The following is a 14,167-nucleotide window of genomic DNA, read 5'->3' as shown; positions in this document are numbered from 1 at the left end:
ACCAATAAAGAATACAAAGAATTCCCGCAATTTTTTCGTAAACAGTCATGCCACTCAGTTTGACAAAGTTACAAAGTTGGCTGATGATTTCATACTTGCCTTTTATTATAATCATCACGATGAATTTACTTTTCTTCTTAAAATTTGATTTAACATAAACAGAATTAGTAACAATAAAGGGACGCTTGCGGTCACGATCGACGGACGATTTGAACCACAGAAATGTCGATCGGAAGAAACTGATGACTGGTGGGGCCCAACCATGTATGGAAGTTTAACGGTCATTCTCAGTTCAACGTTCCGATTTCTTTTTATTTACGTGTGCAAAATTATAGCAGGGATCCTAATATATGAATCTCATTACTGGAACTCTAGTGCAAACTGTTTTTCAGTGGGTGAAATCCAGAGAACGAAAACTATTGACAATTCACTACGGGCGTTTTTCAAGTTTATTTCAGTTCTAATTTGAAGGTGTTTTCTGATTCAAACAAAACTGTATTTTGGTCGCCTCGTAAAAATCGAGTTGAGCGATCTTTTATACTACGATTTTTCTGACGAAACTTGGCGCTCGAGATAAAAGATGATGTGGTAAAAGTTCTTGGAAGATGAGTTTGCGCGTCTGTTTATATGTCAGGATTAAGTTAACAGTTTACGATGTCCATTAAGTCTAGCGTAAGAGTTCTTAGCCGCATATATTGACGTTAATGTAAATTTTAAAATTATATTAGTAAAGCGCATAACTGTCCTCTATCATTTGCCAAAAATGTCTGATTAATCTTATTTATCACCAGTAAAAAAGGTGAACTGGGGCAGTTTCAAAGAAATATTATATTATTTTAAATTCGTTACGATTATATTATTCAAATAAAAGTTGTAAAAATAAATAAAATTTAATAAATAACTGTTCAATTGTTTATAATTATTTTCCCGTTACTAACAATCGTGACAAACCTGACTTGCACATTGAAGTATTTATTTTAAATTTTAATTTTAACTTCACTCAAAAAATTCAGTTATAATTCGTGAAAATGTAGTACTTTGCGTGAAATTCGTAAAATTCGTTTCCGAGCATTGGACACGTCATATCAAAGGTCTATTAGTGATAAATTGATCTATTGTACATTTGATGGTTTATTTATGAACTGAGTGAATAATAGTTTAAATTTAGTTCGACATCAAAAATAAACGTAGTATCCTTCTAGTGAGTTGTAAGTTATCAATCATTTATAATTATTTATATTGAATTAAATTACATACATATGTACCTACTTTAATTTTCGATATCGCAAAAAAGTGCAGCATTCAAGGCCTCGAATAAAATGCGACAAGTTTTTTATTTGACCTTAGCGTTTTTATTTTATTTATACGGATGAAAAATAAAATAACAATAAGAACATTCATATGCACTGTGTATGTACATATGTATGTACATAATATGAATGAAATGCATTCTCATTAAATTTAAAAGTGGGCACCCAAAGCAAATATGTTCCTTAATTGACACATGTATGTATGTATGTATGTACATATGAATAAACAGATTTTCAAATTTTCTACAATTAGAAAAATAATCTGTACTTAAAAGCAATAAAAGCTGTTATTTTCATAGAATTATTTTCCCCTGGGCCCAGGATTCCTCCCGGCGGCCCTGATCCCGATATTTGTACATGAGAGTAAGTCTATTTAATCTAACTCTTTATACATTAAAACAATTCTAATGTTCCGACTTCTATTCATGTTTGACAGTAAAATTCGCATTCACATATGATATTTATGAAAACGTAGTTTCAAAAACTGAAATGAAATCGAAAGCACCAAAAAGTCACAAAGAAGACTGAGTTTTCTTCGGGATTAAAAAACGAAAATAGTAAAATTTACCGAAAATATAAAATATAGTCATTTAATCATATAAACTATTGGGATTTATCATCCGAGTTGCGAAGCCCTTTAAGAATCCGCATACTCTATATAACAGTTTGGTTTACAGTAATATGGAGTATGCTTCAGTTATATGGTCTCCTTATTACCAAACTCACATAGATCATTTAGAGACAATTCAGAAGCGTTTTCTGCACCATTTATCCCATAAGACTGGTCTTATTAAATTGTTACCATCTTATAATAACAGACTCTCTTTTTTCAAGATCGCAAGTTTGTCTCGGCGCAGAAGGGTTTCTGATTTGTTAATTTTATACAAGATTGCTAATGGTATCCTTGACACATCTGTGTTGAACGAAGTTAATTTTAACGTTAATGCCCGATTAACCAGATGTACAAATCTTTTTTATCCACCAATTTGTCGTAATAACACTTATTTTAATAGTGCAATCGCACGTATGTTTACGCTGTCTTTACGATGGTTTAGATCAGTGCTTCCCAATTACTTTCATGTCAGGACCCCCTAAATCTGAAAGAATTAATTCCCGGCCTCAAAAAATTTTTTTTTCTAGTTAAAAGGTTTATTTGGCAGTAAGTATTACAATTATAATACACATATTTATATTCAGCACAAAATTATAACTTGCTTAAAAACATTTTTTTTTTAAATAAAAACTATACACACATTAAACAATTTAATGCGATAGATGAGGTCGCATGTTTTTACATAACAAATCAATGTCAGAAATGCTAACTCGCAAAGCATCTTCCAAAGTCTCCGTGGAAAGGTATGACCTTTGCTTATTTTTTAATATAAATAATGACGAAAATACTGTTTCGCATAGGTACGTAGTCGCGGAAGGAATAAGAGTTACCAGGGCTTCTTTTCCAATAGCAGGATATTCTTGCTGTCGCCTTAACCAAAATTCTGAAATACTTTTTTCATAAAATTCCACTTCAAGCAAATTATCTGATCTGATATCGATCAACTCTTCTTGGGCTGTCCACGTAATATGATCATATTTTAAGGACTTTGCAAATGGTGTTCTTATCCAATTGTTACTTTCATCCTCATTCAAGTTTGGGAAATATTTCCTTAAATATATACATTCCCTAAATATGTAATGTGGAAAAATATTCATAAATGAATATTTGTACTTTCTATTGAATATTTTTGCGGCCCCCGTGAGAAATCGTACGGCCCCCCAGCGGATCGTGACCCCCAATTTGGGATGCACTGGTTTAGATGATTGTCCCGACCATTTTGTTGACTCTTTCAGTATTTTTAGGGCTAAGGTGAAGACGCTAATCTGTGGTTGATTCGCTTCTTCACCTGATTCGCTGATCACCTTCATTGTTATTTTCAATTTTGATATGTTTTTGTAATTTTTCTTTTTTGTTTTCTTACATTACCATGTGGTGCTCACTGTACACAGTGACGTAACTAAGAATTTTGGGCCCGTAAGCAAAAAATCATCAAGGCCCCCCCTCGAATTTTTAAATTGAAATACCAAATTTTTGGTTTCGCAACGCAGTATTAATGTAAATATAATTATTGTTAATATGTAAGTATATAATATAATTTTCTTGATTTAAGTCACCTATTTTAAAATTTCTTCTTTCGAATCTTATTGTTTGCAAAATTATGAATTATGTAGTTGTTTATGGTCCATTTTGGCTGTTATTTCTACATTAGCCACAGTTACTGGAAGAGTAAAAAATAACATGAATGTATTATATACATACTTCTGAAAAATCACTCTTCAAACAACTGTACTTGGTAATAAGTAATTCTAAAAATTGCCTTATGGCTATTGTTTCAGAAAGATCTTTCTTTATTAATAAAACTACATGTGTAAATTGAGATTCGAATTAATCTGAGAAAATTTCTGGATAATTTTTTCTGAGATTCAAACAATGGTCTGGAATATCTTTTTCCGACATATTAATAATTTTCCTAGGTTCAAGAAAACCGAAATAGTTTTTCACTACCTGCATTCCCACAAACCGTGTCTTAGTTTGAACAGTTATTTTGTCGATTTATGGCCCCCTATCTCCGTGGGCCCGTAAGCATTGCTTACCCCCGCTACATAGTCGTTACGCCACTGACTGTACATGAAATATTATATTTTTTTATTTGTATTTATATTTTTTTGTCTATGCTGCTTTCTTGTTTATATATTATTCTGTATGTGTGCCAATTTAAATAAATAAATAACAATCGAAAATCATTTTCATTTGAGTCATTTTAGTTTAAAAAGTACCAGAGCAATATTCTATATTTGGAAACGACTGAATTTTCATACGCTAAGTTAATTCTCATGTTTATAATATATTATTTTAAATTTGGGCGGGTGGGGGGGGGGGAGGTGGCGCCCCCATAGCCCTGTATATCCCTGCATAGCCATGTATATCTTGGATTCGTCACCCATTTTGATAAGACCACTAAAGGTAGTGGCGTGGGCCAAAATGCTTCATCGAATGCACATAAAATAATATGTGAACGAGTGTGTGTATGCATGTATGCACTTGTATGCATGACTGTTTTAGTGCATGCGTCACTGATAGCAGTGCGACCGGCTGGTTTAGCGCGACATCAGTGCAGTGTAGTTCTTGGTGTGAGTTGGTCGTGTCTACTATTTCTTGCTCAACACTTGGCTTTCGATACGCGCGAACGTCAATCGATTTGAGAATTTTTCTGCATAGCGATAAGGTAAGATAAGTATGATAATAAGTAGTCATAATGTTTGGAGGCCGTTTGATTAAAACGGGTAGAAAAAACTATCGAAGTTTTTGAACGTTAAAGAAGCCGCTGATTTAACTGCATGCCGTCACCGGGGCCGCCGCACGTGTTTTAAACTTTAATCGCTTTTCCGATTGTAAAATTATTTAAATTATCATTTTCGATTATTTTATCGATTGTGAGATTCCATCGATTGTATCGTATTAAAATTTAACGGAAAAAATTGTATTATTCCTTGTACATATTATCAAATAACTACGACTCCATTTATTTGAACGCTATCTCGACTTTGACTATTTTAAATATTTTACATTACGATGATGATCAATGTTTGCATTTTGGAATTGAATAGATATGTTGATTTTATAGCTAGAATTACTCTGTTCTTTCGATCGATTTGACCTTTGGCTTAATAACTTTCTGTCATTTCAGGCGAGATAATAGATGTGTCAAAATGTTATGGCTTCTGTACAATCTCTGAGATTAGGCTGACCGTTAATAATATTTGTCTTGCCACCGTAGGTAGGTGTGATTGTTCTTCTCACATGTATATATTTATTTACAGGAATCCGTTTCACATTCATTCCTTAGAGAAAATTACATACATATATGTATGTATGTATGTACATACACAGTATAAATAACTAATCACGTTACAATTTTGTTAAATATCAATAAAACATTATTTGGTGTAGGTATTTAATTTTTTCTTATTCGTATTTTTAACAATGTGCCATGATTAATTGTCAATGTGCATTTCGATCTATCGATAAAATAAATCGAATACCTAAATAAAATAAAAATGAAGCTGTATCGTTTCGATTGTGAGTTTCGAATCCCTTGGCGAGATCGTCAATAATTCGCTTTTATGAGAGTCATAAAATTTTATAACCCGTTCCAATCTAATTTTGATTTACAAGTGTAACGTGATTTTTTTTCCATGCGAGTAAAATCGGAATTGTTTGTAAATATTATATATGTACATATGTATGCGGTTGGATTATATTATTGGGATGACAGTTCTTTTTTGGATTCAATTTAAATTTTTGCATTTTGAATAATATTTTGAATTACACGTTTAAACGATAAAATTGAATAATAATGGAAAAAATGAAAATATTTATGGCAAAATTATGCTTTGAATACATATGTATTGCGTCGTTAGTTTTTTGTATCATTTTATTTTCTTTATCAATAACAGTAATTTGTCGAATGTCTATCGCTTATCTATTGATTATCTATTTTGGTTTTTTTTTCCGGAAATGTCCATTACGAACGCTTACTTATCTTGTGAAAAAGCTTACAAGCTATACAGAAAATAAATTGACTAATTGCCGTGCTATGATTTATGTGAGCAAATTATAACTGCGGTGTATATTTTTTTCGCTTTTTCTTCATATGAAGAAATCTAGTTTGGTCGCATTTTCTTGAATTATTTGAACGCCCACACACTTTTTCAAATTCAAACGTATCGATGTGATAGTTCGTGCTCAAGACGGAGACGCTTATTCGTCGGAGATTTTCTCTTATTATTCAACGACTTAACCGAGCGTTTTAATTTTGTATGAAAGGTCGATACAATGCAGTTTCGTTTTTTGTTAAAATTTCCTCATAATTGTGTGTCCATATATATGTACACTGTAATAAATTCATATTTGCATAGATGTTCGAGTTTGCGTATACCGCGCTCACCTCACGTATAGAAATATTGACCAACTCAAACGTGTAAACACAAGTACATAGTTTCCCTTGCAAGTTTTCATCGCGTTCGTATGCGTGTTTATGTCCGTTTTCTTTGAACTTCTAGTATCGCATAAGTCAAAAAATAAATATATATATATTACCACGGTAAAACCAGATTTTCGAGAATCTGCCCACTGCGAATGTTGGTCAAACAGACGCGAGAAGTAGACGTTGCGAGTCGCTCGAGGGCAATTATTGTCTGACCACTCTGTGTGTAATGTTAACTATTTTTTGAACATCAATTTATTTAGAATAAACCGCACATGTGTGCTTTGTATGCCAACAATTAGAAAATCGTAATATTTGTTTATAATAAGTTATAATTTAGTAGATATCTATTCGCAATTTTTTTGAGTCGCAGTTTTGTGATCCTCGTATCCATATCGAGTGTTTTACATAAAATTTAATGGTTAATCAGATTTTAATACACATTTATATGTTACTATCGAGTGACGTATTTTGGTTGGGAAAAATCATTGTGCATAATGTGTTTTATATTTGAACGAATCTACATACTATGACAAGGTGAGAAATTGCTCATGGATTCATTGAATTTATAGTCAAATAATAAGTCACGGATTCTACGTAACAAAACTTACATACGTACATAAATACAAAGTCTCTTTCGAAATTATATTATTAGATATATTTTTATTAATACTAGTGGTGCTACCCGGCTTTGTTCGGTTCCACTTTTGACGATCTCTTCCGTTTTAGTACGGATATAATAAAAGTAATTTGAAATGGAAGTGCAGTCTAGTAGTGAGAATACCGTCGAAACATGAAACAAATATTCATACGTTTTTTTATTAAATTTATTTGAATCGAAAAATAAATTATTTAACGACCGACCAATTACAAACGTCTTTGACCAATCTTTTATATACATACATATGTATATGTAATATAAGATTTTGATTTGTTAAATCCCGTGTGCTAAAATTTGTATACTTGCAAAAAGTTTAAAAATAATCATTTTAACCTGCACACATTAAATTTAAACATTTTTACACGTTATAGAATTTATAAATTTTATAAACTAATATTTTTTAAATATTTTGACCTAAACCGGAAGTAGTACATGCTTTTACTCTAGATAATCGAGGTTTTTTTATGTTTTTCTCAGAAACCTTTGAGTGCATTGAACTAACATTTCATATGTTGAAGTTTAAGCTTAATACTAACTTACATATATGTACATCGTCAACGGGAAGTAACAGTTTTCTCTTGTTTGATTTTTCTTCACAATTTTTTCTTTATCATTTCCGTTTACTATGAAGATTTTCCATTATACATATGTACATTTGCACAAGGGATTTTTCCGGTTTGTAAATATTTGACGAGATTTCGTTAGTTTCTCGCCTATAGAGGGACTACATACCGCACAATTATGTACATAAATACAAATATTTGTATATGATAAGGCATTGGGTACATTTGTAGACGCATATTACTTCTTGGAATTAAGAATCAGAATCTATACAGAATAGTTTTATGACTTTAGATAGTATGTACACATGTACATAAAAGATTCTACGCCGCAGTTGAATTTCGTTCGACCTCGATAGTTTACTTTCCATAATTTCTATAGATAGTACTTTCCATAATTTCATCGAGGTTTCTGAAACGGTTCGCAGTTTATGTATATTGTGACCGTAAATAATTCCAGGACGTATTCGCATTGGAATTGATCCACTTTCGCGCCGAAGGTGTCCTCAGAGTAATCTCCAAAGTGTCCACTCGTGCATATTTAGGTGGGATTCGGACTCTCTCGCTCCTCCGTAGTCGATCTTGTCTGTCTGTCTGTCCGTCGGTGGCTGGTAACCCTCTCGACTCGGAGTGGCTCAATTGAGTCTGCCGTAACGCTGCGTTATCATTTTTTATTACACATTTCCCTTTTAAATTACGCCGAATTACAACCGAGTGACGGCCGCCACACGGTACAAGTTCACATGCATAGACGAACGTGTCTAGTTCGAATCTTATATCCAGATTTTTCGTTTTCGAGTATTTTAACGAATGTGCGTTTTTAAATTATTTTGGGAAATACAGGGGCTGTTCGGGTAATACGCTTACTATACACCTCTCACCAAGAAACTTTCGTTTTTCGGCAAAGTAAGAATCACTCTAATGAGCATAACAGATTTAATTTTTTCATTGGAAATAATTTCATAATTTATGAAATAATGCGATGGAATTTTTCCACCAGAGTTATGTCAGCTGACTGTTAAAAAAATAATATGATTCAATTTTGACGTAACCAATTGATATATACATACATAATATATAAGTGTGTCGATACATTTTATTTTCAATATTCGAAAATTGCAATTCGATTGAACTAGTTCAATACTGTTAACCCTTTAACATCGCATTACCAATTCAACGATTGACGTTTCTATAGAATTCCATGACATTGTTCAATTGAACGTTTTAACAGGGGATAATTCTTGATAAATTGTTTCTGATTTGCATTTGCATTTGTGATATCTAATCATCAAAATAAATATTTTTTCTATAATATAAATTTTGAAATATGTAGGTGCGTGATTTTATGTTAGTAAATGCAGTAATAAATAAATAAAATTATACAACAAAATTTCCAATCCATGTGCGGTAATCCAAACGTAAACCAGTTAAGGTTGTTTATATGTATTTGTTTTAATTTTTTTTATCGCGGTTTACGATTCAATTAAGTATTTGACATATGTAAGAATGTAAATTGCATCAATAAAAGAGTTTTGAGGTTTTACAACAATGAATGTTTCATAACAATGAAAAAATTTACTATGTAAATTTCCGAATTGATTTGCAAATTAAGCAAAGACAGCAGATTTCAACCATAAACCTCAGTATGCAGAAATTCTTGTTTAATTTTCACATTAGTGATATAGGAAAAGTCAATATTTCCATTTAAAAAAATGATTTTTGAACATTCAATAATATATATGTACATACGTATGTATGTATGTATGTATGTTCATACAGTTAATTAGCGTGCACGTTATCCTACAAGGAATTGGAAATATACAAGAGATGAATATTAGTTAAAATGAAACATATGTACATACACGTTCACACATACCGGCTATGAGAGCATTTTCGATACAAATTGAGAGCAAATGTACATAGTGAAACTTACACAAGACTTAAGTTCTACTTCCGGTTGTCGGATTTTGTTCAAATTTTTTTTATTACTCAAAATCACTAAAACAGCAAGAAGATAGAAATAATTTAAAAGGTCAAAATAAATTACTATTTCCGGTTTTAATTCTTACCAAAAGCTTATCAACTCCAAGTTAGTACACGAAGTATACAAATATAAATTTTCAGCTGTTCAGTGGTATGGAAAAAATCGTGTGGTCATAAAATTTTTGACTCTTCTAAGAGGAAAACAATCCATTGTTTTTTTTTAATTTTGATCTCATTGATACAAGAATTATACTTGCATCAATTTTTAAAGAGCACACACATATTCATTATAAGTGCAATACTTTTCTCAATTAAGATAAAAAGAAAAGGGCAAGGACGTGCTATAAGATATGTACATATGTTTGAAAGTCACTGATATAAATGACCAGAAACGTTATAATGTAGCATACATATGTACATACATATTATATCATACATATCATACATAGGTATATAAAATGAACTCATCTTTCTTTTAGTTTATGATCGCAAAACCTTCCGAAAATTCAATCAATTTTTACATGGTTACATTTATATATTCTGTCGACTAATCGAATTACAAAAGAAAGAATAATCAATTTAGTCTCGGCGAATTGTTGATATTTGATATATGAATTACATTCAAATATCGAGAATTTTGAATTATGTGACATTAATTTTGCCTGAAGCGCCAACGCGTCTCGAGATTTCTACATCCCCGTCTGGAATAACAAATAAAAAATAAATGAGAAATTTTCCACCATAAATTATAGCACGTTTGGTATGAAATCCGTCGTTCTTTGTTTACAGCAAACACTCATCTTTCGGCGTACCGTCTTACATCATCTCGCGATACTCGAATTTCGCTGACGACGTCGATCTCGTCAGCGAGATCGCTTTGTATGGAAAATCGGCGAACAAAAACAAACATGCCCGTCTTTTTTGGCGTACGATGGCTAAAAGAATAAAAATTCCTACGATTCATCGTGACGGGCCACGTGTCGCGGACGTCAAAAGATTTTTTTTTGCACCAAAGATGTCCCGTTCACTGCTCGAATGACTGCAATATTGTACATATATTGTAAATTTTGCCATGTAAGGTGGGGCTTCGAATACCTTAGGATATTTTAAATTATTAATATCATTGAAAAGGTATTTTAACTTTTAAAGAAGTGTATTTTACATCAAGAAAAAGTTGATTGATGGTATGATGCTCGTTACTGGAGCGAATTTTGGATTTTCCACGAAGGACCTGGTGGAAAACTAGCTAAATAAAAAAAAAACATCGATTTTAAACAATGTCGTGTGCCTCCTAACCAATCGATTTAAAAAGGTGGGTCCTTTTTTTTTAACCATTTAAAAAAGTGTTCAAAAGTCAACTATTGGAGTTTAATTGGGTCGATTACAGTGGCGTAGCTACCGCGCCCACAGATCCCGCATTGCGGGGGGGCGCCGAGACCTGGGGGGCGCCACGAAGCGCGCCTTTTTCACTGATTTTTTTAATTTGTTCCGTAATTTTTTTGAAATAACTTTTTTAAAAACTTCTCTTATTTTTCAACCTATTTGTACTATATGTGTATGTTCTATATGTATGTACATACATTATTATACATATTTTGAATTCATCCTCATTATATAATTGATCTATGCCAATAGAGCTAGAAGACTGTCTTTTTCCATATTTTGAACGTCAGTGCCACTTTTTAACCTATTTGCTGAGAATTTTCTCTTATTCTTGTATACATATATTTTTTCAATGTGTAAACAATAAAACGAAATTATATGATAACAACCAATAAAATTTATAAATTTTTCGCTGTCACCATTAACAGGTGGGAAGTTTTTAAGAAAAATTCACCATCAGTTACTTTAAACAGATTGTGCACTGCTTATTATCCAGATTAAACTATTAATGCACTTCGAAATATAGGTACATACATATACCGATACGTAAAACAGGTATAAATTATTAATTTGGAAAGTTATTTTGCTGTAAGTAAATAATATGAATATATGGGGGGGGGGACTTAAAATATTTTGCGGGGGGGCACCAGGAATTTACGCTACGCCACTGGTCGATTATTATAAGTTTTAACTGATAACAAGAATCAAAAATTGGCGTTTAGGCGAAAACTCCCATGTAAAGCGAGCCACCCTCATAACAGCCATTTATATAGCAGAAGTAGTCTTTTGAGAAAATCGTAGTTTTTTTTCATGTTCCTGTCAATATTTTGAATATCCCTACATACATGTTGTTGAGAACTTCCATGGGTGTTTACGTGTCTTTATTTTAAAAACAATAACCTTCTTGTTTTGTCTGAACAGAGGCTGTGTATAACGAGAACATCTATATTATGTATGGATGTATGTATGTACGTCACGTTTGCTTTATTGTACTTTCGATAGCATTTTCCTTCGAATTTTGGAAAATTAGCTTCGGGCTACAATCAACCGTTCACGTGATGTTACTTTTAGTCTGACAATACGCAAATTTTTTTAAAGCAAAATATGTATACCTATGTATATTTTTTTTATAAGATATTATATTTACAATTACAATAATGCAATGTAAAAAATCATGTATGAGACAGAAGTAGAGCCGTTGTTCTGATTTTGGATTTAATTAAGATACTTTTAATTCGTCTTACGTACATTTAGATCGAGTCGTGATCTCAAATATTACAAATACATAGGTCATCGGTTGAACTTCGAACTACCTCAGGTCGAATCAATTGCTTGAAATAAAATAAAAAAGCTTGTAAAAACCAGAATGCGGTTTGAACCGTGACTTACGGGCGTATGTGTACAACTTGCCAGAACTTTCACGAAACTCGTCGTCTACATATCCATACATACACACATACGTATACTCGTAAATGTTCACTTATTATTATTAGGTATTATTCACTTTTGAGATGTTATCACACAAAAGATCTTACCGTAAAGTTATTCGACTGTCGCGGTGACCGTGCGATTCGTGTCAATATCTACATATAATAGTTAACTTCATAGTTAAAGTTTGAGGTATTACATTGAAGTTATTATTATTATTCGTTCATCGTGAGTCAATTATGTAGCTAAAATTAATGTAAATGTAAAATTTTACATGGAAAAATTTAACACAATACGATCAGTACATATGTATGTATGTATGCGTGTCTAAGTCTCACTTATTAAAATACTGGAATTATGTATCTGTATTACTCATTAATATTTTAGTACGACCGATTTTCGCTCGTTATTTATAGTTCGCTCGGATATTAGTCAATTTGTATAATAAATAAAATTTATTCAACGATTTTATTTCTAAAATTTTGAGAAATCACTGTTGTTCCGTTCTGTAGAACAATGTTGAACGATTATTCTTCTAGTAGGTTTCTATTTGCATTTTTAATATAACCACGAGAGCTTGTGGCAATTTATACGAAGCTTATATCCCATCAAAAGTCAGAAAAATGTCAAAATCTAAGAGATGTCAAGATCTGGATTTAATAATATCCAATATTCGTCATTAGCTATAGAGAAAATCGAATATATACATATATAAGAATGGTTTTGGTAAAAATGTTACGGAATGATTTCAATTAGTAAATTTTTGGAATTGTTAATGTTAGGAAGGATGTACATTCATTATAAGATTAATAATAGTATTAACCGGTGGTTTAAGAAGTTAGATTTATAAGCTAAGTGAATCAGTAGATTTATATGAACTAAATAATTAATGCTCGAATAAACTATTTAAGTATAGTAAATATGCATGAAAAAATCGGAAGTCGGCCTTGATCCATTTAAGGTATCGTCTCGTCGTGTGTCTTCTTCGAGTGGTAAAACAGGAAAAACCGGAACCGGAGAGAACCGCTCCGAGACATGCATTCCCGTATTCTTCCTGTAAATCGAGACGAGTCGCGGTTGATTCTTCCATATCGAACCAAATGCTTCCAATGGGGGAAAGTGAAATAAAAAATGAAGATTCATTCATTCAAATGACTATTATTTTTTATAAAAAGAGTTGAAAATTTTGTTTATATAAGTGCATTATTATTCACATTATTGTGTAGATAATATGATTTTACTTTATTTTAACTATGTATGTCAAAATGCACATGTGAGAGGTTGTTAATGCGATTTTGTTACATAATGCATGTTTATAAATGGTGCGCTCTCTGGTTTTGAACTTCCATTACTGCTTGCTACTCCAAATGTTTTGATTGCAAACAAGCTCTCAAAATATTTTATACAACAAATAATTTTACTGGAAAGTTAATTGATAGTTTGACTCCCATAATATTTACTCGACAAACTTGACGACAAACGTACACATACTGCGTTTTTTACGATGATTCAACATTTATTTATAATCAGCATGCAATGATGTGAAAAAATATTTAAAAACATTTTAAAATGTGAACCGACGATAGAATGAGTCGATGAAAATGTTGCAAAGGTTAATAAGAAAGTTTTCATATTGGGAAGCACTGTAAGTAGATATTCTGAACGAGTGACCATCTCTCAGTATGCATTGCCAATTTGCACGTTAAATGTAACAGATGTGAATTTAACTGGGTCGAAGTGCTTCACAAATCGCGTCGCAGTTCCGGCACACACTGTACTTTGAATTGCACAACTCTGACT

General features: G+C 32.0%; 2 protein-coding genes across 2 annotated transcripts in view; one reads left to right on the top strand and one right to left on the bottom strand.

The window, feature by feature from the left end:
• Positions 1–14,167, bottom strand: part of Syn (synapsin) — a 94,854-nt gene that overhangs the window by 13,634 nt on the left and 67,053 nt on the right. The gene's annotated exons all lie outside the window — the stretch shown is intronic.
• Positions 4,477–14,167, top strand: part of Timp (Tissue inhibitor of metalloproteases) — a 65,311-nt gene continuing 55,620 nt past the window's right edge. Inside the window, exon 1 of the mRNA XM_077434518.1 lies at positions 4,477–4,591. The gene's annotated coding sequence lies outside the window, so the exon portion shown is untranslated. The remainder of the gene's footprint in view (positions 4,592–14,167) is intronic.

Source organism: Arctopsyche grandis, chromosome 1 (assembly GCF_051622035.1).
Source record: "Arctopsyche grandis isolate Sample6627 chromosome 1, ASM5162203v2, whole genome shotgun sequence".
NCBI classification, from domain to species: domain Eukaryota; kingdom Metazoa; phylum Arthropoda; class Insecta; order Trichoptera; family Hydropsychidae; genus Arctopsyche; species Arctopsyche grandis.
The sequence above is the reverse complement of the archived record's forward strand: the minus strand, read 5'-3'. Positions and strand labels throughout refer to the sequence as shown.